This window comes from Vicugna pacos, chromosome 13, assembly GCF_048564905.1.
Source record: "Vicugna pacos chromosome 13, VicPac4, whole genome shotgun sequence".
Taxonomy (NCBI): domain Eukaryota; kingdom Metazoa; phylum Chordata; class Mammalia; order Artiodactyla; family Camelidae; genus Vicugna; species Vicugna pacos.
Window position 1 is genome coordinate 2094762 of NC_132999.1, and position 27152 is coordinate 2121913.

The window sequence follows — 27152 nt, forward strand, 5'->3', positions numbered from 1 at the left end:
CAGTTCTAGAGGTGGGCCGGCAAGACTTTCCCTGCCTTAGACGTCTACTTGGCTGTGGTGTCCATTAAAAAAAACCCCTAAACCCCAAAACTTGTCCAGGTTTTAGCTCCAGTGTCGCCTCTTCTAACACGGGATGAGCTAACAACTCTCTAGGAACGTATCTTCCATTTGTCTTTCTAGAGCCTCTTTCCGTCTGCCCCGGGGAACTGACTTTTCAGGACATCTCTAGGCTCCACTGCCCTCTGGCGTCTGGTTGGGTTTGGCCAGTGGGAGACTTGGCAAGGTACTGGGGGCAGGAGGAGAGCGAGGTCAGTGCGTTTGTTCCCCTGGTGGCCTGGTAACGTGGCTGCGAGTCACTGGTGGCTGTGTTCACTCTGGAAAACCACAGCTCCTGCTGGGAGACCCTCCTTGAGCTGTGGCTTTCTCTCTGGGCTCTGTAACCACCCTTCTCCTTTGTCCAGCCAGGCTTGGGTGGTACTGATCCCCACTTTTTCTGGGTCCCAAACTACTTCACCGTCCCTTATTGGCTTACCTTACTATTGCCACGCCTTTAAAAGAGTTCCTTTATTAAACCCTCTTCAATTACCCCATTAAGTATATAAAATGGAGATCCTGCTCGAACCCTGATTGCTATACCCCATTTTCTGTTGCTTTATTTTTACCCCCTCAGCACACCTACAAGCTATATCCAACTTTAAAAAATTTGTTCACTCATTTATTATCTGGCTTTCCCTACCAGAATGTGTTTCCATGGCTTGGAGCAGTGCCTGACACATAGTAGGCACTTGATAAATGTTTGCTGAATGAATGGATCCAGACATCCAAACTTCTAGTGAAAAATTCTTTCTACACATCACAGTGGAATAACCCTATAGAACGTTCAGTGATGAATCAACTTAATGGGGAATTTTAATTCACTTAAACTACAATATGGATTGTGTCGGACTTTGTGGCTGCTGGCCACTATTTAATATGTTGTTTCTATGGTAAAAATGTACTCCAAAGCAATCCATTGTTTCCCATTAGATGTGGTTTCATGAAGGCAGAGATCAGGTGTGTCTGGTCCATGGTTTGATGCCCAAGGCTTTGCACACCGCCTGGTACAGAGGTAAGTTTTCCTTCGTGCCAAATGCCAAGCTCAGCTCCGGGCACCAGACTTGGAGATGCATAAGGCATGGCCTCTACCTGAGGGGCCCTTAGTCCTGTTGGGATTCAGTGATCAAATAGAGGCTGAGGGAAAGAGTTTCAGGATCACAGAGAAGGCAGAGAGGCCAGGGAGCTCTTGACAGATGAGCTGGTGGAGGGAGAGGGGGCCCTTCCAGGACTTTTCTGAAACTGCTTATTCAGTGGAATTAGCTCAAAGCTACAGATTCTAAAGTGAATCTTTGCAAACCGACCCATTTAGAACCTGCGTATTTTATGTGTATATGACGCTTCCCTACTTCGTGATGTTGGTTTTATATTTTCCTTCTTTTATCCTTTTATTTTCTTCAGAAAGACAGTAAAGGAAGTAAAGGTCATTTTTGAATCTGAATTTTCTGAGTGTTGGCCATGTTCAAAAGATAGTAAAATCTTTGAAAGATGATAAAATCTGGTTTTTCAAGAGTACTTTTTTAGAGCGTCGTGAAACTTATCTGACACTGACTGGAGGAAAAAAAATTAAAAAAAAAAAAAGAAAAAGAAAAAGAAGGAAAAACTTGTCATATTCCCCACCAGAGGGAGACAATTTTTTTCCTTTTGCCTTTCAAAACCCAAATTCTGATTAACACAGATTTGAAGAGCACAACAGAAGGTTTACTAGGGCTGATTAATACACAGGGGGAGAAAAAAACAAGCTTACAATCTAATTTGTTTACTTTTGTCTTTTAATATCAAATTATTTCTGAGATCTAAGTTCTGTTCTGCCAGCACAGTAAATGCTACTTAACATGCGAGGAACTTTAGCAGCTATTTGTTATTTCAGTGTCGACTTTATCTCTAATTATATTAGTATGGATTCAGATAGGACACTGATAATATATCCACATGGAACAATTTAGCATAATTATTTCCTGTCGTAAGATGTTTACAAATCAACCCTAAACTAACAGAGACAAAGAGCGTGGTGGTGATGGAGGAGGAGAAGCTGGTAACAGTATGTTGCTTTCTATCGGCAAGACTGCCGTTGATGGAATGGATGAAATCCGGTCAGTCAGTTTTTAATACGCTGCAACTCTTTAATAAGTTTTGAAAAGAAACTGACTTACAGCAGGTGTTAGTTTAGAAAGAAAAAATGTTACATGAGCAATAGCTCCCATCTCTGACGTATCTGTGCTTACCATAATCAAACATTTTATCAAAAATATAGAAAATTGTCTCGAGATTTACAGTGTACGACCTAGTGTACTTTAAAATAAGGTCCAATTTCATGCCCAATTTAATAGATAGAGTGTTGGCTCCACATGTCCAGTGTAATTACTTGGACATTTCATTCTTCTCCAATGGTTCTTTTTGGAAACCAGTTCAGATCTGACCTTGCGTAAATGTTTTTTAAATCTCTCTGAGACATTTTACTAATCTAATTAGTGCAGAGTCAAGTCTCCGCAGCTCACCTCATTTGACAGAGTGCTGTTGAAGCGGCCTTATTGCTTATTGTGATTTTTATTTACTTACTCTTTGTCACTTTCAGAATATGAACACATGCGGCTGAAATATGGAATAATTCTTGGAAGCTCACATTTAAACGTGGGATAATTCAAGGCATCAGGTAAAATATGTCTGCTTAGGAGCATGAGCTTCTCATTGTAATTCAGTGAAGGTAAATGGATGCTTTGGAAAAGCACAGAGTGTCACTTAAGTTCCACTTGCCTCAGGTATCACTTAATCAGCAAGCGCAGTTAATAATTCTGCTTTTCCATTTGTCAAGATCTCAATATTTTTTCAATACGAGGTCTGCTCCAGTGTACTTTACATGACACTTTATAATTAGTGGTACTTGAGAATTTGGCAGTTTTAAAAATTCATACAACATTCTTAGTTACAATTTATAAATGATTTTAAAGTATAATTAACATTCATCTTTACAAGTTATATGCAAACAAATATGCAAATTTAGAAATAAATATGCAAACATATAAAATGTTTTTGAATTAAGTAGTCCTTAACATTTTTAATGAAATCAATATTTTATTCATATTTTGCACACAGTTTTGAGTACTTACTGATTTGAGGGCTGTGGCATATAGGTTTTTGCATATTTCAACCTCTAGTAGCAACTAGAGAGAAAGGGAAATGAGAATGAGTTCTTTCTTTGCTGAAAACTGAAAGGCTGATCTAGCAGACAGATCTAATAGATGCTGTCTAGTGGATTACTGATGCAATCAACGGCCTTGTCACTCCTTGATCTCTTAACTTTACAAAGAACCTTAACTTTCTTAGATGACATAAACCCACTTGGATCTCAGAAAGATAAAGTTGCGGACGTCAACAAAGGGCCCCCAACTTCTTGAGTTGGTGGCTAATACGGGCTAATAAATTGAGTTGTGAACTCTGAATTTTTAATGTACTAGAGTCTGAAAGGAGAAGACTGCAGGGTTCGGTATATGAGATGAACAAAGGATTATTGGGAAAATGCACCATTGATGGAGAAGTTACTAGGTGAGAGTACAGATTCAGTAGGTTTACTTACTGAAATTATAACTGAAGAAAAGCCTTTTCAAAAGGTTAACTGATTCACAGTCTGAGTTCACTCATTCAACACTCACCTTTCAAGGCTCAGCTTCAGTTCCTCCTCCTCAAGGCAGGTTTCTCACTACCAAGATCTTCTTTCTCTCAATTCATACTGCATCACAGGTCAGTCAGACAGAGGTTTTTATGTGCTCATTATGGGCAAGGACTGCAGCCAGTGCAATCGGGGGTCCAAAGAAGTATGGGTTAATCAGTTAGCACCACACAATGTAGCTCTAAAATGTTCTTCCATTTTTACAGGTCTGCATGCTTTATTATTTTTTTAAATGGCAAATTTCTTGAGATAAAAGAACATCACTTATACAAGAGATAATGGGGCTTTATTCTGAGTGGCCTCTGACGAATTTGAGGTTGTTCGCTGGCATGCTGTGTAAGGAAGGATTCTGAGGCTGTGTCGTTCGCAGTACCGACACTGCCATGTTTCTGTTGTCCTTCCGCAACTTAGATCTTTTTTGGTCGTAGCATTTCTTTCATTAGAGAAGGAGAGCTTTATGAGCCATTTAATTTCCCTTTGAGCTGCTAGAAACTCAGGGGAAAGTTCTGATATAATTTTCTCCTTCTTCTTTATTACTTGACTTTTTTCTTTTATTTTTGTGGACTATGTACTGTACTGTAATTTGTTTTAAACAGCCAGTTGCTTTAAATCTTTTTGAAAGAAACAGATAATTACATATACTTCTTTCTATCAACTTTATGGGGCCTAGCATGGGTCCAGGGCCCTGAGGAGGCATAGAATATACACACTTTGATTGCATGGAGAACACTGAACTCGATGTGGTGGGGGTCCATACGGCAGATGCACAATGATGCATGAATGAGTGAGTGAATGAATGAATGAGTTCAGAGGGAATTTAAACCACAAGGAAGATCATGATGGGATGTGATTTACCAAGGAAAGCATCAGACTGGAGACAAATCTTGGCTAATGCCTTTAAAAAAGGCATAGACTCAAGATTGGAACAGGAGGAAATGACTTGGAGGAGAATAGAGGTTTAGCAAGAAGGATTTAAAATGACAGGAGCCATAACACAATAATATTTGATTCTTCTACGTAGACCTATTTGCTTGGGTGGAATGTAAGATTTTAGTGAGTAAGAATTCAAAAAAAAAAAAAAAAAGAATTCATCCAGGTCACGCTAGTGTAAGCTTCCACACAGTGTTTCCAGGGTGTTTTGTTGAAGTTGTTTGGTGACGAAGATGCTCCTGCCACCTACATTTATTTCAAATTCAAAAAGTAAAAGATACAGGATGGGGTGATTTGAGCTTGCTGATTTAGGGTAAAATAATTCATTTAGATGCATCGCAAATTAATCTTCCTTCACAGAATCAGAATAAGCAATCGAAACTCTGTTCTGCTGCAGGCTGCTCCATTCCGTCTGTGGGGACTGGTTTTGCGTGTTTGCTGCTGTATGACAGTCTTAGGTAAACAACATATAGCTGTATCTACGTGCAGCTGGGTAAGCGTCAACATTTTTATTATGAACTTAAACATGAAAAAGCCCAATCTGCTGCATTAGCAAAATAGCTAAATCTCGTTCAGTTGTAAAACAAACCCCTACCACCTTCTTGTCAAGTAACCTTGGTCTTTAAAGACCTTCCCTGCACAATCAGTCACTTCCATATGCCTTTCATTCTTCCCTTATTCTAGGGTTTTTTTTTTCCTCAACGTTTTGTTTCTCTGGGCTGAATTTCATCTCAGTTGATTGCCCAATTCACTTTTCATTCAGTCATAATTGTTTTTCGAATTGTCTTAAATTCTCAAATGGATTATGACAATTTGGAAATTAACAATGGCGCCTTAATTGCATGGGGCTGTGTGATCCGCAAAACCCTGCTGGCTGGTGCTTCTCCCCCCACCTGTAATCTTTTTTTAACCAAATGTGAAAAGGTAGAGACACACACACACAAAAGCGGAAAATACGTATTTACAAAAATGCTTGATTTTCCAATATTTTAAAATTCAGCCACTGATACCTGAAAAATCATTTTAATACAGAAATTAATAAAAAAAACTCAATCAGGTTTTCCTTCTTTCGGACTCAATTTTTTTCTCTTATGGAAGTGGGAGCATATGCAAGCAGGACAACATTTTCTGTATGTGTGTGGAAATTAGAATTCAGGAAAATATTATTCTTTAATTATCTGACTTCAGCTGGGCTCTCAGTGCAGCTTGGCAATCCTCTTACTTGTCCCTGGTTGGCTTCCTCTAGAATTCCTCTTGAGGCATCGTTTCTAAACCTTTAAACCTGTGTCATTTGTCTCATGCCTCATTCTAGCCTTCAGCTTTGCTTCATAATTTACAGAGAATGTAGCACTTTCTGAGCAATCACTTGGACTTTCCTTGCCTCTACCTGGAGGCTCACCTACAGGAGCACACATATTTTAACCTCTTTCTCCGTTGATCTTGAAGCAAGAAGATTTTTACCTTTATTCCAACAGTAATCTTTTGGGGGCACTGGATTCTGTTTCCTCTGGCCTCTCCTCTAGGCAATAATCTTGTTCCTTCCCCTCCTCTGGTTCCCTCTCTTCTGCCTACAGAGTGATCAAGTCTGGTCTTCAGCATCCCCTACACCTTCACCTCCTCTACCTCCCTTCTTGTCTTATCTACACATGGCCCTCTGGGTGCAGCCAACTGTCCTTCTCACCTGCAACCCCCCCCATCCATTGTGCATTGGGTGTTCGTTCGAAAAAGAAGACCACACCCATTCCAGGTGATCACCTGGGAGCGCTTGCCTCTGACTCTCCTTCTCTGCCTCATCATCCTTGCTCTCTCTTTCTTCATTCTTAACCCTGCCTTGAGAGAGCTGTTTCTGGGGTCCTCAGTTTAGGGCCTTGTGTGTTTTCCTGGTTGTAGCTTTCATGTACCTCCTCCATTTTATCCTGGGTCCTAATCTGACCTGGTGAGCCAGTTTGGCCCTCTCTACCAGGGAAGGGGGGGTTTCTCAGACATTTCCCTGGACTGTGAAGCACTTTGAAAACATTGTGTCTGCTGCCCCTCACCTCTCATCCCATTGAGCCAATGATCCCATTGGTCTTGCTGGGGCTCCTGACGACTTCCTGATCACCAGAGCCAATGCCCATTTTCAATTTTCAACATTGTTCTCAGCTCTTAACACTGTTGACTTTTTTTTTTTTTTGACATTTTGATGCTTTCCTTCCATTGGCTTCCAGAACACCTGTCAGTTTACATATCTTTACTGGATACCTACTGCTCTGATATTTGAGATGAGAAGGAATTAAAACATGTTCTCTGCCTCCAAGTGTATTACAATATAGGGGAGAAGAAAGGCAAGTAAATTGTCAAGAGCAGACCAGGAAATAAAGTCTATGCATAGAAGAGTACTCATCCTTGTGCCTGTAGCGCCAACGAGAACTTTACTTAATTCTGAACTGGGTCTTGAGGGATGACTAGGAGCTACCTAGGTGGGATAGGGCCAGGGGCAAGGGTCTCAGGAAGAAGGATCAGTACATACCAAGGCGCAAGGAGAGAGCATGAGTATGCAGGTAACCTCAAGAAGCTCAGTGTGGTTGGAACAGAGGGTTTAGCGTGTGCATCATAAGTGTGGCTGGAGAGAGCTGGGACTGGATCATGGAAGGCTACATAAGCCATTTTAAAGAGTTTGGAAATTATGTAAAGACCACGAGGAGATGCTGAGAAATATTATACAGAGGAGTGACGTGATCAGAGTCATATTTGAGAAATACCACTCTAGTTGCTGAGTAGATAATGAATTGGGTATTGGGAGGAGTGATGGCAGAGAGACCGGTTAAAAAACTGTGGCAGAGAGCTAAGACAAATGGTCCTGGCTCAATGCAGGGGGAAGGTAATGCGGATAGAAAAATATGAAAGGAAGTGATGGATTTTAGTGATATTAAGGAGAAATAATGGAAAAGGCTTGGTAATTGATTGAATTATACCCTGTAATTGTCTTCAATCCCTTGCTTTCCCATCATGACATTCTTACCTATAGAAATTATAGCATTTCTCACAGTTTACTTTTCTATTACTTACAGGATCTACTGCCAGGACCCTGCCTGATTAACCTCCATCTCCATTGCTCAGGATGATCTTCTGTGGATAACAGATAAACAATAAATGCAGGTTGACTGAGTGACTCAGCTTCCCTGGGTAATGTTTACTGTTAGTCTTCAGCACACATCTCTGCCAGATTATCATCCCCACCCCTGCCACCTGCCCATACATCATACACCCACAGAGGCTGCTGCGTCTATTGAAAGCTGAAGGCAAAGTTGCAAAACGAACTTTTTCTTACACTTAAACTCTTTATGAATATTATGTTTTAGAATGTGAAGGCAAATCCTGTGTTGTCTTTTTACTAGTCTTCTATTGCTGCTGTGAAAATTAATACAAACTTAGAAGCTTCAAATTACTGCATTCTGTTGATTCTTATTTTGTAGTTGGCTTTATTCCTTTGATAACTATGTAAGTTTAAAAAGCTTAAACTCTAACCTGTTCTTAGAAACAATAATTAGTGCATATATGTAAACTAAAAAAAATGTGCCGTGCCCTGTATACGTGTGTCTGCATGCAGTATAAGGTGTGTGTGCTGTCGGGCTGTGGTAATTCTACCCAATAAAACTGAAAAAGGAAAAAAAAATTGACACAACATTGAAAACTGATTATACTTCAATAAATACATATTAAATAATTAAAAAAAAAATTTAGAGGCTTAAACAACACAAATGTGTTGTCTCACCTTTTTTGTAGATCATAAGTCGGGTAGGATCTGCTGGGCTCTATGCCTGGAGCATCACGGGGGTGAAATCAAGAGGTCTGTGGACAGCTTGAAAGAGCTCATGTGGGCGCTGTGGGAAGACTCTACGTCCAGGCTCATTTGGGTTGTTGGCCACGTCAGTTCCTCGTGGCCGTGGAGCTGAAAGCCGGGTTTCCTTGTTGGCTGTCTGCTGTCGGCTGCTGCTGGCTGCTAAAGGCCACCTGCGCTCCTTCTCACACGGCCCGCCCATCTTCACACCAGTGATGCCAGCGATGGCGAGTCAAGCCCCCCCCCATACCTTTATTGAGGTATAATTGGCAAAAAGCTGTAAGAGATTTGATATAAATGTATATTGTGAAAGGATATCCCCCATTGGGTTAATTAGCACGTTCATCACCTCTTTTTTTTTTTTTTATTGATGGGAACATTTAAGTTCTACTCTTTTAGCACATTTCAGTCATACAATGTTATCAGCTGTGGTCACCATGTTGTACGTTAGCCCTTCAGCTTTCTTTCGTCTTATGAATATTATCGCCCTTCTACCAACCTCACCCTATTTCTCCCACTCCCAACCCCTGGCCCCTCATAACCACTGTTCTACTTTCTGTTTCTATGAGTTCCACTTAAAAAAAAAATATTCTGCACCTACGTGATACTGTACAATGTTCGTCTTTCCCTGTCTGGCTTCTTTCACTTAGCACAATGCCCTCTGGGTTCATCCATGTTGTTGCGAATGACAGGATTTCTACCTTTTTTTAGAGGCCAAATAATATTCCATTGTCTATGACACGTTCTTTTCATCTGTTCATCCGTGGATTCACTCCGCCTCCACTGTGGTGGTCTCCTTAACTGTCAGGTCCTTTCCATGCCTTGAACTTCTCTGACTCCCCTTCTCACCTGTGCCCAGCTTTTGAGGACCCATGATTGCATTGGGCCCACCTGGACAATCCAGGATGCCCCCCTTATTTTAAGTGCAATTGCTTAGGGACCTCAAGCACACCTGCAGACGCCCTTTGGCCGTGTAATGCAGCATAATCACGCGAGTGATATTTCATCATATTCTCAGTCTGGAGATTAAGGTGAGGCACCTTTGGAAGTCCATTTTAGCAATTCTGTCTACCACAATTTTAAATTGGAAAAAATTATATGATACAGAGAAACCACTACAATGTTATATTGTGAGTTAATCAGTAGTGTTAGGCCTAATTTTTTCTGAATGAGTGTCCCATCTAATATACATAGATATATATATGTGTGTGCATATGTGTGTGTGTGTGTGTATATATGTGTGTGTGTGTGTGTGTGTGTGTGTGTGTATATATATATATATATATATATATATATATATATATATATATATACCTCAGCTGTCGTCTACTTAAAGTTTAGATTTGCTTGTTGTTTACCTTACCCACCCTCTACCTGCAACTACTCTGTCGATGGGGAAAGGATCAGGTCTTCAGCAGTCAAGTCCAGCTAGAGAATGTCACTCGTCACCTGGCTTTACAAGGACTGAGTCATCAGCCACTGTCGTCACTGACCTTCAACACAGCCTAAAGGAATTCAGGGTGGAGATCAGGAATGAGGCTCAGTGTGCGCTAGAAAAACTGGCAGAACAGGCTTTCAGATAGTGAGATATTTTCAGGAGAAAACTTTATAAACCCAATTTCTTGCATCTTCCTATGCTCAGAAAAGCACTGAAATTATTATTAGTTTTTGAAGATTAGTTGGAAATTATTATTATTATTTTTAAGGTATACATACATACATATTTCGTTTTCAGATTCATTCCCATTATATTTTATTACAAGAAACTGAAACTATTTCCCTGTGCTATCCAGTAGGTAGCACTGCAACCGTCAATAGAGACGTCTGTGCCTCATGACCCTCTAGCAGTAACAATCTGTCAGGACGGGTGCTTGACTGCGCACACCCCTGACCTCCCTTTTACCTCTTCAGAGCAGTTCCTCAAAGAGGCCTGAGAGGTTGTCTCTCAGGCTACATCCTCAGTTAAGTCCCCAGATAAAATGGAAGCTCACAGCTCTTACGTCGTGCATTTTTAATTTTCGTCCACACCAAGATACCTGGATAGTGATGTCCCAGTGATGCAGAAAATCTGATTTTGTAACCTGACGCATTTATGGGAAGGTTTTTAGCTGTGCGGGTGGGGAGGGGAGGGGAGGGGAGGCAGTGTGAACCTGCTGTGATCATATCAGTTACATGATTTTGTTATCTTGAGGGATGACAATGATAACCTTTTGGAGAGTCAGAATTCCCACATGACTTTTTATTTATTCAGTCAGATTTCTGAGCACCCACCAGGTTCTCAGGCACTGCCCTAAGGCAGGTGAGGTTCCTGTCTTCTCAGACCTTGTCGCCCGCCCTGTGCTTTAGTGAACAGAGGGGTAAAATGGCCAAAAGAGGAGAGACTGGGAGCCATCGTTTCTACTCACATGGACCAAAGTGCTCAGTGAGCTTCCCGTACCAGCTGTCCTCCCTCCTGGCAAAGCAGCCTCGGTTTCCTGAGGGCTCAGGGAGGGAGTCCGGGGCATCTATGGCCTTGACCAATTTTACTCAGCGGGAGGTGGCCCCATGGAGGTAGGCAGGGTTGAAAAATTATTCGGATTAAACACTAGTGAGTTTTCTTTTCTCCAAAGGCTTGGCATAAAGAAGGAGAACTCACAAACAATAAGCCTGAGGAGGAAGCTTCACGGATGACGTTACCGAGGCAGCTGGCCAAGTTCCAGTTTGTTGTGCGGCGTGTTGGGGACACAGCTAGCATCACAATAAACGGTCAATAGTTCCCTGCTTTTGTGTTATCACCCTGTTTGGTATAACTGAGGCCCCTGACGAGGTCCCAAGGAATATCAAAGTGTGAATACAAATTGCCCATCTGGAAAAATCAGTTTGACACTCAGATAAAGCAAATTCCTGACTTTGTCTTTGTCTCATACGATGCAAAGAACACCAGTGCCATGGAGCTGGTGTGAGAACAGAGACGAGGAGATTGTCAGGCACCAGGTGTGGCCCTGGCGGAGGAAAGCAGCACTTGAGAGGCCGTTTATTACCAATTCAATTCAGCTTTTCTTGTAGATACAAACATGTTACGAGTGTTTCTCCATTTCTCCTTCTTTTTCTTCTTCTTTCAGTTTTTTTTAAACAAAACAAAACAAAACAAATCTACAACCCCTAATGTTATAGGGAACAGAAAACACTTGCATCCATGAAGATACCGAGACAAGGAAATAGACAAATTCATATTTGTGGATCCAGGAATCTTCCCGAAAACTGTAAGACAGAGTGGACACAGACGCAAAACCCATCATGCTTCTTGATGAGTATTTAACTGTATGAGCCCCACATCTCACAGGCACAAACTTGGAGACCAGTTTTCATGCAGGAAGAACAAATCTCTCTGCCACTTCTGCCTTGAATCACCTGCTGGATGAGCTTGGGCAAGTTTCTTACTACCTCTGAACCATTAATTAAAAAAATATATATATATGACTGAGATAATAAAACCCACTTCCTGGAATTGTTACACATATAAAATCAGGAGTTAAATACCTAGTATGGAATCTGGCCTGTGGGCTGGGTTCAAGGCATGGACACTATTACTGCTATGATTATTGTTTTTGTATAAAATAGCACTCCTATATAGTTCTTAATCTCTCCCCCAAAAGCTCAAGACACATCTATTAATGTCAATGCACAGACAGAGAAATTGGCAGAAATATGCAGAACATTGATCCTGAGCCACAGAGTTAAGAAAGAAAGTTCCAGGTGTCCATATGATACAGGACAAATGAATGTGGGCCATGAGGATGGCTGTGTCCCAGGTCTTGGTTGAGCCCCTGGGATGTGCCCTGCTGAGTGTGGGTCCTTGGCTTCATGCAGGAAAGAATTCAAGAGTGAGCCACGCTGAGTAAAGGTAGATTTATTCAGAGCGATGCCTACTCCACAGACAGAGTGCATGCTGTTTCAGAAGGCAGAGAAAGGCCACGCGGCGTGGCGGTCGGGTGCTCAGTAGATACTCACTCTGTAGGCAGAGTGTGGTTCGTCTTGCTGAGAAGGGAGAGCAGCCGCGAGGCGTGGCGGTTGGTAGTTTTCATGGGCTCGGTACTTCCTGTGCTGACAAGTGGGAGGGTTAGTCCACCTACTCTGGGGGAGGGGCTGGGGTTCCCAGGAACTGGGCCACTGCCCACTTTTTGACCTTTTATGGTCAGCTCGGAACTGTCACAGAGCCTGTGGCAGTGCCGTTGACCATGTTACTGCATTACAATGGGCCTATAATGAAGCTCAAGGTCTGGAGGTCAAATCTCCTGCCATCTTGGGCCTCAAGGCCTGCTGGGAGTTGAATTTTCCGCCACCTTGGTGTTAATTGCTGTGTTATTTTTTGAATGGCTGTGCCCTGCCCTCTTCCTTCCTGTCTCACGTGTTCCTTGCTGTGTGATTTTCCCACTGAGATCTAGCCTGTCTTCTGCATGAACATGGCCTCGAGGGGACTGCCTCAGCGCTGAGGCTGTTCCATTCATCGTGTGGCATCTGTGAAACTTCCTGGTCGGGTTAACGCATCTGTCTCTGTACCAAGTGGGAGAGAACGTTCACTCCTCTGCCTGTGGCTCTGGGACTACCCACGCTCACAGAGAGCAGAAGAGCAGAGAAGAAACGGTCCTTGGGGATGACGCTAATCCTATCTCACAAGAGCAAACAGCTCACCTTTTCATTCACAGCCTGATTTCTTGCACCCCCAGCATCCACTGGTTTGACTTTGGATTGTTAGCCCTTTGCTGCCTGAAGCTGTGTCTGACTCCCTGTGCCTCTGAAGTCTGAAAGTCTTTGTGTATCATCCTCACTGACACTGGTTCCTGTTTCACAAGATGTGCATCCCACAGACCATCATCTTGCACTTACTCAAGATCCAGATGGCCAATCTGAGCCTTAAATACTGGGAGCAGTCTTTTCCAGCTAACTTTTGCAAATTCAGGGGGAAGGAAAAATAAAAAGATATGTGGAGGCTCTTGGATGTTACTTCTGTTACGGGAAGAAGGAAGCACACAGGTCTTACTGAACGACCCCTCTCCATGGTACCAGCATTATTAACCTACTGCTCACCTGGCATCTTACAGAGGAACTCATCGCTACCTTCAGAAAAGAGCGAAGCATCGTATGGATAATTGAAATTCACACTCAGTTGCCTTATTTTGCCCGAAAGGTTCAACTTTTTTTTTTTTAAGTTTATTGAGCCATTTGCACAAGTACTGCTGTAAATAAACCTGACAGGTCTGAGCACACAGACCTGTCAGGCTTTCTGTGTGACACACACCTGCACTTCCCTCCCACCACACACGTACAAACACACCTTGCCGTCAGCATGCCAGATTGGTGATATTTGACTTTTTTTTTCTTCAGAAACTGGTAGAACATTTGTAGAGAATATCAGCTCATGTTTGCGGAAACTTGACAGATTACTCAGAAATCTCTCTCTCCCCACTAATGTGCACTTGAAACGTCCTGAGACGTTCCAAGATGGCCTTAGTGATACGTCTTATGTTCACGGCAAGCATTTTGCTGACATCAGCAGGAGTTTTACTCTTGGAAAAGGTCCTAGATCAGGACCCCAGACACGCACAGCAGACAGGAAGCATTCTAAAGGTGCCAGAGAATCCAGAGGTGTCGAGCAAGTGTCCACCATGGGGGCCCCTGGGTACCCATTAACTGCAGTAAACAGAGCGCGGTTGGCAGTGTGGTGTCTGACACGGGTTTACAAAGCAGTTTGCCGACCTTATCCTTTTTCTGTATAAAATGTCAACGAAAGAAAGAAAAGGGGGGGCTGGTGGTCCCATTGTTGGATAATTATATAATATTGTATAACAGGGATGGGTGTCCTCATAGTTGAGATATGCATAGTGCTCAGAGGAAGCCATTTGCCGGAGAACTCAACCCCTCTCTCACCCACCTGCTAAGCATCGGCTTAGACGAAGCCTGTCCTGCGACTTACGGTCCCACTTTGGACTAAATAACCATTGTAGACTACCATATACATAGGTACAAGCATTTCTGATGGAAATTTAATTTAGCAAACTATAAAAACACCCTCTCCTTGGAATACATCTTGTAAACTAGGGCACTGAGACTGCCTAAAATATATTAATTCAATATCTCTTGATTGGTCTTACAAAAAAACCTGTTTAAAACAATGTCCTTTTGTTTTTGTCTTAGCAGTTAATTTCATTTACATATGACTAAGACTGTTTCTTTTTGGTAAATTTAATTTGCTGGAGTTTGGCACCCCACACAGAAGGAAAAGCACCCTCTGAGACAAGGCTGCCAACCACGGCAAGTAGCATTGCAAATAAATTTGCTCTATATACTTTTCAGACTTCTCAGATGTGATCACTGACATTTGGCCTGATGAAGGAAACCCTGGGGACTGGAAAAACACAAAGCATGCTACTGTACTGACATGCAAAATGTCTTATAATCTGTCTTTATCTTTCGTGGCTGCAGTGGTCTGGATAAATTAGACCAAATTGGGCTGAACACTGTCCTTGGCTACCCTCACGCTGCTGTTTTCAAAAGCTAATAGGATCTGTGCGTGCACATCCAGGGACAGAATTTGGCCCCTTTGTCTTCATACAAACAGTTGCTTTAGTTGGAATGATTATTCCTGAGTGACTGTTTTATAAGCAGCGTTTGCCCGGTTTAAATCTCTTTTCACTTTATTCTTCGGAGTCAAGACATTTATGAACATGGAAACATGTAACTCAAAATCTTGTTTCCGGAAAAATAAAAACCTCTCCCATAAAACCTGTGAGCATCGCAAATGAACTGGGAAAGGGGTAGAGCAAGTCACATTAACAGTGGCGAAAACAGAAGTAACACCGAGAAAAAGTGTTAACACTCATTAATGGGAGCAATCTGATTAAAGTTTTGGAAGCACATCGATCCTTGGTCTTTCAAAAGGGAATTGTATCATTAAATAATATTTTCAAGGAAAATATGGACTTTCAAATACACATATTTATTCAGATGCAAAAAAAGTTGAAATTAACCCTCAGTGCAACTCTCTCCTTTTCTCTCAAAAACACATTGCATAAATCTCACTTTTTCCCGAAGGCCAAACCTTTTGATATAGAAGAGAAGCAGTCTGATAGAAAAGTTTTTATTATTGGAAATTACAACCTTGGGTCATCTTTGAATTTCCTACTAGAAAATTCACACAGACAAGCGGGGCTGTAAGATTTTGTAAGGTACTTCTTGCATAAATCAATACAAAATATAAATAATATGAAAGACATCCTAGGATGTCTTGACTTTTTGAGGCACAAAGGTTACCTCATTTCTTTTGTGCTTGGAGCAAATCTCTTTATTTATGGGTTTTTTTATTGCCCTTTTTCTGAAGATGATCAATTGAAGAGTGTATTTAGTTATACATGGGAACACGGGCTTCCAAAAGTTTGTAATTATATATATTACCCATGCATTTATCAGTAATTGTGATTCAATATTTTCACTTTTTGCACGGTTAATAATTTATACAAAAATAATTCTCCACTGAGCTCTTTGAGTGGTTAATAATTTCCTAAAATAGTGAGTCTAGATATATTTTTACCCTACCTGCTGATGTGAACGGATTCCAGGTCTTTGAGACCCATCATATCTCTGCTTGAAACATTTTGAATACCAGCTCCAAAAACTCGACATTAATAAAACATTAAAGTTCCAACTTAAGCCCATAAAAGTCAAGAAACCCAGAGTTAAGATCGACCCAGCTCTCTTAACTCTGTTCTCCTGCATGTATGCATGGGTGATGGGACAGTGGTACAGGCTGTGGCTTAAATCAGTCTTCCTGCGTAATCTGAAAATGTAATTGAATTAGTGTATAAAGTATTTACATACCCTGCAGTGGAGAACCCCCCACACTATATTATCCACGTCCCCTCTCAGGGCCCTCATTTTAACTTCTCTCCGCAGCGTTCCTGTGAGGCTGCCTCAAACATTCAGAAATTGGACTTGCAAATACAATTTCCCTTCTTTTACGAGGCTTCAAGATGAGTGATGCACACTCAGCTCTCCTAGTTGCCTTTCAGCTCCTGGCCAGACAGATACAGTTTAGGTAACATTCTCCCCTTTGGTTCACATCCACAGGGTTTGCTGGGTATTAGTGGCATTCTGTGGTTAAGGATAAGGTTATGCTCTGATTCCACTAGATGCAAGACAGTTTGCCACATTAATATGAAGATTAGAAACATCAGATTGAGTTTAGGAGCATCTAATTGAATAGCTGGGTTTTAAGAGCGCAGACTTTGGTTTCTGACAGACCCATGTTCCAAGAGAGTCCCTGTTTTGCCACTTCACTATTTCTTAAACTTTCCACAGACATCTGTTTTCTCTTCTGTAAAATGGAGATGCTAATAGCCCTTCTGATCTTAATAGCCCTAAGATTCAACGAGATGGTGAGGATTTAAAGAGAAGATGCATATGAAGCGGCTGATATGCAGGAAACCCTTAATAATTGGCCAGTGTAGATATTGTTTCGCATTTTGGTAGGAAATAGCATATTGCTTCAATTCATTCTTTTTCCTTCATTTCTCATAGAGTGTGAGACAGGAGCCTCAAGTAGGATTTGAATGTTCAGAAGTGTTAAAAGTGAAATTTAATAATAAGCATAAAAAGGATGTTTATCTTAGGCCACGATGTAAGAGTGTACAATGAAATCCCTTTTCATTGTTCAGATTGGCAAAGATTTTTCACAGATCCAGTGATGGGTATGAAGAAACAGGCTCTCTCAGACACTGTTACTGGTGTAAACTGGGTACCATTCTGACAGGCAGTCTGGTGATATGTATAAAAAATGTAAAACATATATCTTGTTTGACTCAGCAATTCTCCTAGAAATTTATCTAAGGAAAATAATCAGATAAATTTTCAGGAATATCCATATTCATATTTCTTAGAATGTCATTACCAACTTTCTGCATTCAAAGCAAGTTCTGGTTTGAATAGAAAGCATGGCTTTTGGGGGCTGCCAGGGGCCCCACTCACTCGCTGTGGTTGGAACTCCCTCACCTTGTATTTGCTTTGAGTCTCACTGACTCCCACATACCGTGGGTTAGCTGGAGCTCTGCTCAGGCCGTAAAGAATGCTGTTTGTAAATGGAGCAGCAAAGGATGGCGGACACACTTGTATTTCACTTATAAAACACAAATTCAAAACTAACATTTTAAAGAACTTCAAGAAAAGAATTCCAAGACAGCAACAGCCGGATATTAAACCATATTCAGGGCCCTTCTGAGTGCAGGCCTCGTGCAGTGATGCAGGTCAGAGGCCCATAAGCTGGCCTTGGATCTCAACAAACAGAATGAGACTCTAAAAAACCAAAAGTCAGGGTTATAGCTTGGTCGTGGAGTGCATGCTTGGCTTCGATCCCCAGGAAGGAAAGCCACTGCTCAGAAGGAAAGAGGTTCCACAGACAGCAATGATAACAATTACTGGAAAAAGTAGGAACCATTTCAAATGTCTGTCCAGCAACTTATGACTCCTTAATCAAGACTATTAGACATGCAGTGGGGAGGGCACAGCTCAGTGGTAGAGTGCACGCCTAGCATGCACAGGGTCCTGGGCTGAATCCCCAGTACATCCATTAAAATAAGTACATAAACAAAATGTTTCATCAGAGATATGATGGGTCTGAAAGGCCTGGAATCTGGCACTTTCAGTTATGTGAGACCCTTTATGCTCAAGCTAGTATGAATAAGGCTTGGTCCCTTGCAACCGAATTCCGACATAGCATCCTTTCAATTAATGTTGGTGACAGCGGATATCTCCAAAGATACATCCAAACTGGTCACAGTGGATATCCCAGCCAGGGGAGGTTATGAAGAGATCTCTCATTTACAATTTTGTGCTATTCTCTAGTGTTAGCATTTTTAAAACAGGTATTTCTTTTTTTTTAACCAGCAAAAACCATAAAAGTGTTTCCACCTTGGGGAAGAAAAAAAAAAAAAGGCAGTGATGCTTAATCTCAGTATAATAGTTTCCCATACTGACAAAAAGCAAACATCTTTCAGCAGGTCTGACATGGATTGTTCTGTCATAGAGCGAGTATTCCCACGCCAGCTTCTCTACAGAATGAGACGGCAACCACAGAATCTCAGCTCACGCCTTTAACCGGCAATTTCACTGGTTGGTGCCGCGTCGTTATACTGCAAAAAACAGCCACGAGGAGGAGACGGATGATTCTGGCCACTTGGAGGGGAAATATTTAATTCTCAAGGAGGCAATCTTTTGCCTTACTGCGTTTGAACCTGTATGTGTGAACAGAAGGGGAAACTTTGGAGTTGGGGCAGTACTAAACTGGGGGGAGTGAGAAGGCAGAAAGGAGGAAAGTCAGGCAGCTGAGGAGGTCAGAGCAATCTCATGGAGAGCGTTCAAAGCGGCCTGCTAAACCTGTTTTCACCCACCTGGGGTCCTGCTGGGTGCATTTGACGCATATCCTTGGGCTGAGGCTCCAGTGGACACCAGCAGCGCCAGTGGGGCTGGAGGACGGCATCCCGTTTTCCCGGCGTTCTCCCTGAGTGTGGACAGTCGGCCCGGCTGCACCCCTGGGGGCTGTTCTCCAGCACAGCATCCCCTACACTTGCTAACCCGTCTGTCTGCGATCTCAGCCCTCCATCCCTTCCCTGCCTAGACGTCCCTCTCTGTCCCAAACCGGAATGTACACAGACCTCTTCCCCAACTGTTTCATCTAGGAGAATTTGTTTCCAGTGTTCTCACAATGAAGCTCTGAACGGTTCCTTTTAGTCTGGCTTTGTTCTTTGCCATACGTGTGTGAAAGCAAAACTGTGATTGTTCATTTATAGTCAATAAGTCAGACTTTTTTTTTGGAACTATCTTTGACAGGGTAAAAATCTAAGGACACTGGCTGAGGTCGGGAAGGCAGGGGGGCAAGAGGGACCCACATGAGGGGTCAGGAGGGAAAGGAATGAGGGGTGGGCCTCTGGAGGGCGACCCTGGCTACTGTACTTTGTCACTGCTGCTGACTTTGGGGACCATGTGGGTTGTCGCAGTGCATGGAGGAGGCAAATATTATTTAGTTATTTGCTAAATACTTTTTTTTTCTATAGAGTGATAGTCAGTTTACAACATTGTGACAATTTCCAGTGTAGAGCATGATTTTTCAGTTATACATGAACATACATATATTCATTGTGGCTTCTTTTGTTAAATACTTTTTCATATCAAGTGATACGAGCATCAGATAAAAGGTTCAAATGGAACAAAAGATGCCCCCATGAAGAGGAATCCTCCCTGTCGTCCTCATCGCTCCTCTTCTGTCCCCAGAGGCCACTGCCGCTGGGCTTCTGCGTCCTGGACAGCCTGTGCCAGCTAAGCACGCCTGTTTGGTTCGTCACCTTGGCTTGACCTTGACTTTGACCTGTTAAGTGAGGGCCTAAATTGCAATTTGAAGATGACACTCAGCTCTGCACTTTCACATTCTTTTCTTTTTTTTTTTTTGTTTTAAATTTTTATTTTTATTTATTTATTTTTTTTACATTTTTATTGATTCATAATCATTTTACAGTGTTGTGTCAAATTCCAGTGTTCAGTACAATTTTTCAGTCATACATGGACATATACACACTCATTGTCACATTTTTTTCTCTGTGATTTATCATAACATTTTGTGTATATTTCCCTGTGCTATACAGTGTAATCTTGTTTATCTGTTCTACAATTTTGAAATCCCAGTCTATCCCTTCCCATTCACATTCTTTTCTTAAGCAAAGTAATGAAACATATGCCAGAGCTTGAAAGCCCTCACTCTGGTTACATGATTCACTTCTGTACTTGGTTTTCCACACCTTTAGTTGCATAAAGCTGAGCAGGTGACTGGAACATTCTCTTTCTGCAGCATGCGATATTTCCAACTCACTACAAAACAAAGTTCAAATTGCTAAAAAAGCTAGTTTTTAATTACCTTGAGATACAAGCTGCAAGGAGGCAGCCTGACAGTTTCCATCAATGAGCTCAGTAAGCTGTGGAGACATGTGGCCAGATACGTCTTGTCGTTAATGTATACAGTGTGATCAGACACTGTCATAATTGTTTTATTACAGGATCATAACGCTTTAGAGTAACAGAAAAAGCAAGAGCCTTTGTTCGAAAGGTCAGCCAAGAAAACAAACTGAGCTCATCAAATAGAAAAGGGTGCAGAGAGAGTTGAATACTTGTAAGGAATTCTTCTGAAAATCAAGTGAGTAAAGACATTTACAATTGTGTTCAACTGAAATTAGGAGGTGGGCAGATGAGGTCCTGGTAGATTGCTCTACATTGGTGAAACATTTAAGTAAATAATAGCAATGATTTTCTAGTGTCTGTAATTAGCACTGGCTGGCAATATAAATTGGTTTTTTTCAGATAACTCTGTGCATTTGACTAAATTTTCAAGATTGATGTTTTATAAATTTAAGCAATGGGTACATGTAATTCTAAAGTAACTGAGATATGTTTTCTCCAAAAAGCAATAATAATGCCTTTCCCTTTAAAAAAAATTGCCTGTGTGTGTGTGCGCGCGTGTGTGTGAGCGTGTACACTCTGCCTGCTTTTCCTACAGATCATCACAGGGAGGGCTTTCAAGAGGATCTTTTTCTTGCTGTAGTGTCAGATCTTAAAATAAGATTTAAGGGCTGGAAAGTCTGATTGAGTGGGACTGAGATGTGATTTCCAGCAGTACCACTCACCAGAGCATGGAGAACAGAAAATACCATTTCTGTGTGCTGGAGGTGAGACATTTCTGGACAGACATATTGTAATTCAGCCTTTTTCTTTTGAAATCAAATCTATGCTATAGCTACTTTGAGATGTGTAGTTGCTTATTGTGGCTAATGGATTGTTCATCCTCTTTGTCCTTGAGATAATCCTGAGTATGTGCATACAACTGAGATCAGGCTGCCCATAAAAACCAATCAGCCTGGAGGTGGTCCATAAGGTGTTGAACATTCCCTGGAGCAGATGGGAAAGATGTTTAATCAAGGGTTGGAGGGTTGGATGTAACAAACAGGCTAAGTGAAAGGGATAATTTCATTTCGGGTGAACCTCTATGACATATCTTGTATCCAAAGACAGATTGGAATGGCCCCAGAGCTCTGACTTCCGGGTACCACCTCCCCAGCGCTGACCCTGCATACATCGGCAGCCTTTGACTCTGCCAGCATCATTGCCCGAATCTGCGAATAACTCAAAAGACAGTTCCTCAGGTTTATGAAGATCTATGAAGTGAGTCATTCACAAATGAATATACATGTGAGGAAATGACAGAATTCTGCTAAATATGTTTATATTTGAGCAACTGATACATCTGAGGGTGATGGAGAAAGGGACGTGTGTAAGTTTACACAAATGACTGTTAAAAAGATAACTGTCACAATGTTTACTGACGAGGTATCTATTTATCTTAACTCTGTGGAAGTTAAATGGAAAAAACAAAAAACAAAAAACAGATCGTGGATTACAGCCTAAGCGGTTTTGGGTCTGAATCTAATATACAACCTGTGGCAAATGGAGGGATGGGAAGGTAGACCCAGGTAGCCAAGAGTCCTCTGAGGATATAAGGTTGTGAGGCCTTTGACAATAGCAGTAAAGCCTCACTTAGCTTTCTACAGTGAGGTGCAGGATGGAGAGGTGGGGGAGGTGGCTGTCTGGGGCTTGCAGGGCTGGGTGCTGGCGCTGGATGCGAGGGACCACAGATGCAAGCTGCGGCCACGGAGCGGGAAAGCACTGGGCGTGGGGCTGGCTGAGGACCTGGAGCCCTACATCGCGGCTCCCGCTTTGTCCTTTGTTCCAGGCCCTGGGCTGTGCTCTTCAGCTGCTCTGCTTAGTTTACGGCAAACATTCCAGGAGCACTTCTCATTTTAGCTACTGGCCGTCTTAACTCTAACAGCCTGGAGCAAGTTGCCAAACAAATGTAGCCTCTTCTGTGGGCCTGGCGACTTACCTGTGCTTGCAGAGTGGCTGGCCGTTTGGCAGTGCACATACGCCCTGTGGCCATGTGCTCGGGGAGGTGTTAAACTGGACGGGAGAATATTTCAAGTCATTCCTTAAATAATAGAATTGAAGTGTTGTGCTGCTCAAGTGGCCTGGGATGGAAACCTCTGAGTGAAAAGTTGGATCCTGGTTTTTCTTGAAGATGGAATGGAGCCCTGGGGTATCTGGTTTTCAAGCTTTCTCTATTTGTTAATTTTGGAAATGGACTTTTCACAGTTTTATTTCTCTTCTGTGTTAAGCCTTTGGTCTTGTCCCCACGTGCGATGCTGGCTGGAAAAGTTGGGATGTGCTTTTTACCTCGATTCTAGTTAATAGGCCCAGAGGCGAAGCCACAGTGGACACAGCCAATAAGAACCTTAAATAAATGCATTTGTTTTATGGTGTAATCAGTGTCCCTGACATGGTAACAAACGAGAAAGAGCAAGGTACCAGGCAAAGCATCCTGAAGAGAGTCAGGCGTTCACAAGCCCTGGATCTCAATTAAGAGGCCTGGAAAGAAAAAGATCTAGCTTTTAAGAAATATCCTAAATGGATTTTTTTAAAGCAAAGAAATATAACTTTTAGAGAAGGACAGCACACAGATTCCCTGAAATCTAGATCTGCTGTTCAAGTCTTTCTTTAGGGTTTCCGAGAGTTTGTGCTAGTTTTGAAGGTCAGTGTCTCACAGGAAGACCCCATGGCTTGTGGTCTCTGCGTAGAGATACTCAAAAGCGGCCCAGCTTTAGAGTTCCCGGGCCCAGGGAGAATAGAATAACTTTGATTGATCTCATTGAAGTAATTATCTTTGTCGTTATGGAATAATGTTTATCAACTGTGGAACCTCCCTTGTGTTTGCCATGACTCAGTCCCAGCGATGCTGCTGCTAATATTTTTCTTCAGATACATTTGGCATGAGGTGTCCAGGTTCTAGGGCTCGGAGGGCAGCCCACAGTGGAGACGTGGGCGCACTCCTCACTCTGGTCGGGGGCCAGCCTGACTTGATTCATTTGATTCAGGGCATCGGGGAGTTGCCGTCTTGGAGGACCTGCATCTGCATCTGGGAAGGATCACACATGCTGTTATGAAGCCACGACAGCTCCTCTGTGAGCAGACTGGGCAAGAATTCCTTTTATGCGCTTTACCAACTATGGAAGAGTTGCTCCAATTCATTCTTCCCCGGTGGAGCCAAGGACTTTGGGAGAAGCCTGTCAAATTGGACGAAGACCGAGCTTCTTGTCATTACGTGCCAATTTCAGATACTGCGCATTTAGTGGACCCCTCATTGCAACCTGAGCTAATTTTTAAACTGTTGTTTTCCCCATTTGTTTTTTTGACTGTGTCAACCAAATGCTGCTGTCCATTTTACTTACCCAGCAGCTCGTACTACAGGCTTCACGATGCTGGCACTGAGCTCAGGACCGTTGCCTTCTAATCCTCAGATCGGCATCTCAAAAGAAAAGTCTTTTCTCCCTTATAGTGCAGCTTCCAGTAGCCAGGGAAAGGCGCCCCCTGCGGTGCCCTGATCATTCAACAGAGCCTCGTGTCGCCCGTTCTCAGGGATGGGCCTCACCAGTTCTCTCTCGCTTTCTGTTTCGGCGGCTCTACTTAGAACATTTCCCCATAGAAAACTCAAATCTGCCTCCTATCCCCTCCACCTTTTGCCCCAGTCCCAATTTCTGGAGCTACAGATATATGTCCACCCCCTGTTAAATTAGCATTCAAAAATATTAAACAGAGTTTTCTTGTTCTCCCTAAATGTCTCTTTTCCAGGCAAAACTTACATCACTCATTCATTCAAGAAATGTTTACTGAGGAGAAACCTGAGCCAACGCTGGGTTAGACGCAGGGGGTAATGTAAGGGAGATGCAGACCACCATTTCTCATCCACTTTGCTTACAGAACTGTCAGTCCACACCCACCACCTTCTTCTAGGTAAACTATCTTATTGTTTGTTCCTAGTTTGAGAGCTTGAGGACTGAGACCATGACGTCACCAGAGTACCCATGAAACTGCGAGTAGACACATAACAGGAGGCTCAATAGATGCTTCCTGCCTGTCCTCCACTCCTCTACGAATGAGGCCCCTAGGCCTGGGCGTGGCCAGCCCCCAACACAGCGGGAGCCTCACACCGCTTGGGCTGCCGCTGCCGCTGCATGTGGGCTCACAGCCCTGAGTCCACACAGGCTGCTGTAAGGCTCTGTCTGACCCAGTGTCTCATTTAAACTGCCCAACAAGCCTGAGAGGTAGATACCATTCTGTCCCCGGAGAGATAAGCAAGTAAAAATGGTGGGGCCACAGGTGTGCTCCAGTTCTACGTTCGGGACTTTACAACGTAGGGACCCCAGCCCCTGGTTTCCCACCACCTTCTAATGTTGTATCTGAGTCTTCGAGGCTGGCGTAGAACCATACCATTATCTTTATGAAGTCATATCTTACTTTTGGCCTAAACTTCTAGCCCACTGAGTCCTTCTGGATTCTTAACACAGCTATTTTATCATTTTGGCGATTCCTTTCAGTCTGTGTCCTTGTTACTAATATGCTAAGGCTAGAATGTACTGATGAGACCTGCTGATAGTCCAAAGATGGGAGGCTGTGTCATCGGAGAGTCCTTGCTCCGGGATGACGTCGACCCACAAATCAGCACGCTTTGGGTCCGTTCTTTCAGCTGTTCTATCGCGTGGGCCACATTTTCCCATTTTGACCACAAAGATAACATGAAAGTCTTTGCCAAACTAAAGTGTGTTTTGTCTTAAATCAGATGTCTTTCTATACGAGTTATGTTGTTTTCTGTAGAGAAACGTACAACATTTTGTTTTTCATTTGCTCTCCCAGGGAACACGATTTGGTTCACTCTCCAGTTTAATGAATATACTAATGAACAGCGTTTTTGAAAGAAGATCTTTTTCCTTTCCTTCCTGCCTCCATATATTTCTATGTATTGTAGGTTTTAAAATATGGGGGAAAACGTGTGTTTAAAATAAAATGAAAAACCTCGACGCAAAATGATGTTTTTGCCAAAAGAAACACACGTTTAATGTATACATGCAGCAGTTTAACACCTGATTAAAAAATGTATGAAGAAACTCTGCCATTCAGGAGCTGAATTATAGGATTTGCCTCTCTTTGTCTCTTGCCGTGGGCAATCTAGTCTAATTACAAAACTTGCCTTTCATTCTGTTTAGTGTTTCTCAGCTATGCATGAAAAAAGTTAATCAAAAAATAAAATGAAAACCTGTGATGGCTAATCAAAGTCCCAGAGACTTCTCTGCTGTTGCCTCACTCGTCCTTGGGGATGAACTCCACGTTGTTACCTTTAGCGCATCATCTGATCTACTGTGAACAAAACCACGCTTTTCCCATCTTCAGTCTCAGAGATGGGTAATGTCTCCGCGGAGAGCAGATAGAGAAAAGCAGTTTACACCCTTCCTTGTCCTCTAGAGTGTTTTGCGGGGGAGGAAGATAACTCTTTTTCCTTCTACCCATCATACGCTCATTGGCTGGGGCTCAGCACATCAGACTCACAAAGAAGAAACAAATGAGATCATTAGCGTGTGCATCATGCGTTCCCAGGGGAGCGCTCAGTGATGAGCAGCTCAAAGGGGTGGGTAGAACTTGGGCTTATGTAGCGTCTTAACAAACCAGAAGTGCATTTTTCAAGGAGTGACAAGACACAGGAAGAGGACTTGGAGTTTGTAGGGGGGCACGTTGTGGTGGAACTAACTGAAGAAAAGTTAGTTAGTAAAATTTGCTATGTGGATTCCTCTGGTGACTTCTTTGGGCTGATAAGGGTCTAGAGTTGTCTTTGCTAAAGGCTGTCTTTCCTGGTAGAAAGGGGAGGGGGACACAAATTTTTATCAGGCTTTTAGGCAAACAGTGGGAGGGCAGAGAGCTTTTCTTTTTTTTTTAAAATTGAATTATAGTCAGCTTACAATGTTGTGTCAATTTCTGGTGCACAGCATAATAGCTCAGTCATATATATATGTACACATATTCCTTTTCATATTCTGTTTCATTAAAGGTTACTATAAGGTATTGAGTATAGTTCCCTGTGCTGTACAGGAGAAACCTGTTGTTTATCTATTTTGTATGTACTAGTTAGTATCTGCAAATCTCAAACTCCCAATTTATCCCTCCATCTCCCCCTTTCCACCCTGGTAACCACAAGTTTTTCTCTATGTCTGTGAGTCTGTTCTTGTTTTTTAAGTAAGTTCATTTGTCTTTTTTTTAGATTCCACTTATGAGTGATATTATGTGGTATTTTTCTGTCTCTTTCTGGCTTACTTCACTTAGAATGATGATCTCTAGGTCCATCCATGTTGCTGCAAATGATACTACTTTATTCTTTTTTATGGCTGAGTAGTATTTCATTGTGTAAATATACCACAGCTTCTTTATCCAGTCATCTGTCAATGGACATTTAGGTTGCTTGCATGTCTTGGTTATTGTAAATGTAAATGGTGCTGCTGTGAACATTGGGGTGCAGGTGTCTTCAAATTAAAGTTCCCTGGATATATCAGAGGGTTTTTCTTGTCTCTGTTTTTTCTCAATTGCTTTCAGCTCAAAGTGATCCTTATTCCACAGAGACACATGTTGGGGTGGCATATTCTGCTACCCTTCACTTTGAGAGAACGCTGGATTAAAAGCGTTACGGGGTCTTGGCCT

The 27152-nt window shown here is 42.3% G+C and overlaps 1 long non-coding RNA gene across 1 annotated transcript; it reads left to right on the forward strand.

The window, feature by feature from the left end:
• Window positions 1-18666: 18666 nt before the first annotated feature.
• Window positions 18667-23837, forward strand: LOC140700857 (uncharacterized). The gene is made up of 4 exons (XR_012079571.1): window positions 18667-18774; window positions 20585-20721; window positions 21590-21743; window positions 23507-23837. It is a non-coding gene; the product is annotated as an uncharacterized lncRNA (long non-coding RNA).
• The last annotated feature ends 3315 nt before the right edge of the window (window positions 23838-27152 follow it).